Source organism: Zalophus californianus, chromosome 11 (genome assembly GCF_009762305.2).
Source record: "Zalophus californianus isolate mZalCal1 chromosome 11, mZalCal1.pri.v2, whole genome shotgun sequence".
Classification (NCBI taxonomy): Eukaryota; Metazoa; Chordata; class Mammalia; order Carnivora; family Otariidae; genus Zalophus; species Zalophus californianus.
This window is the reverse complement of record NC_045605.1, coordinates 50,720,123-50,721,799: the sequence shown is the minus strand read 5'-3', so window position 1 is coordinate 50,721,799 and position 1,677 is coordinate 50,720,123. Positions and strand designations below refer to the sequence as shown.

The following is a 1,677-nucleotide window of genomic DNA, read 5'->3' as shown; positions in this document are numbered from 1 at the left end:
TTCTTTTGGTTTCTATTTCATTGATTTCTACTCTGATCTTTATTATTTCTCTTCTCCTGCTGGGTTTAGGCTTTATTTGCTGTTCTTTCTCCAGCTCCTTTAGGTGTAGGGTTAGGTTGTGTATTTGAGACCTTTCTTGTTTCTTGAGAAAGGCTTGTATTGCTATATACTTTCCTCTTAGGACCGCCTTTGCTGCATCCCAAAGATTTTGAATAGTTGTGTTTTCATTTTCATTGGTTTCCATGAATTTTTTTAATTCTTCTTTAATTTCCTGGTTGACCCATTAATTCGTTAGTAGGATGCTCTTTAGCCTCCATGTATTTGAGTTATTTCCACTTTCCTCCTATGATTGAGTTCTAGTTTCCAAGCACTGTGGTCTGAAAATATGCAGGGAATGATCCCAGTCTTTTGGTACTGGTTAAGACCTGGTTTGTGACCTAGGATGTGATCTATTCTGGAGAATGTTCCATGAGCACTAGGAAGAATGTGTATTCTGTTGCTTTGGGATGGAATGTTCTGAATATATCTGTGAAATCCATTTGGTCCAAAATGTCATTTAGTCTTTTTTTTTAAATGGAAGTGGCCAATGCCACCTCTCCCCAATGACCACAAGAATAATAGCTTACTTAGAAAAGAACAAAATCCCTCCAAACTTGTTTGCCAACTTCCACCAGTCCATCTACTCTTTCAGTGTTAAAGAGGGGGGACGGGCAGATTGCAACTCCCAGGCATCCCACAAAGTAGGCGGGTCACCTTAGGGACAACCTTTACTTGTTCAAAAATTCATCTCACATTAGCAGTGAGGATTCGGGTGTCACCCCAAATCGTTATTTTCCTTACTCATAAGTTTAAGGCATTCATTTAGTCTTTATTTCCTTGTTGATCTTTTGCTTAGACGATCTGTCCATTTCTCTGAGGGGATGTTAAGTCCCCCACTATTATTGTATTTTTGTCGATGTGTTTCTTTGCTTTTGTTATTAATTGACTTATATAATTGGCTGCTCCCATGTTAGGGCCATAGAAATTTACAATTGTTAGATCTTGTTGGATAGACCCTTTAAGTAAGATATAGTGTCCTTCCTCATCTCTTATTATAGTCTTTGGTTTAAAATATAATTCGTCTGATATAAGGATTGCCACCCTAGCTTTCTTTTGGTGTCCATTAACATGGTAAATGGTTTTCCACCCCCTCACTTTCAATCTGAAGGTGTCTTTGGGTCTAAAATGAGTCTCTTGCAGACAGCAAATTGATGGGTCTTTTTTTTTTTAATCCAATCTGATATCCTGTGTCTTTTGATAGGGGCACTTAGCCCATTTACATTCAGGGTAACTCTTGAAAGATATGAATTTAGTGCCATTTTATTTGCCTATAAGGCGACTGTTACTGTATATTGTCTCCATTCATTTCTGGTCTATGTTACTTTTAGGCTCTCTCTTTGCTTAGAGGACCCCTTTTCAATATTTCTTTTAGGGCTGGTTTGGTGTTCACAAATTCTTTTAGTTTTTGTTTGTCTTGGCTGCATATTTTCTCATTTAGTGCTCTGAGTATATCATGCCAGTCCTTTCTGGCCTGCCAGGTCTCTGTGAATAGGTCTGTTGCCAATCTAATGTTTCTACCATTGTAGGTTACAGACCTCTTGTCCCAAACTGCTTTCAGCATTTTCTCTTTGTCTCTGA

At 38.2% G+C, this 1,677-nt stretch overlaps 1 non-coding gene across 1 annotated transcript; it reads right to left on the bottom strand.

Annotated features, from left to right (window-relative positions):
* Nucleotides 1–707: 707 nt before the first annotated feature.
* On the bottom strand, nt 708–857 carry LOC113915652. Its single transcript, XR_003517785.1, has one exon. It is a non-coding gene; the product is annotated as a U12 minor spliceosomal RNA (small nuclear RNA).
* Nucleotides 858–1,677: the final 820 nt, after the last annotated feature.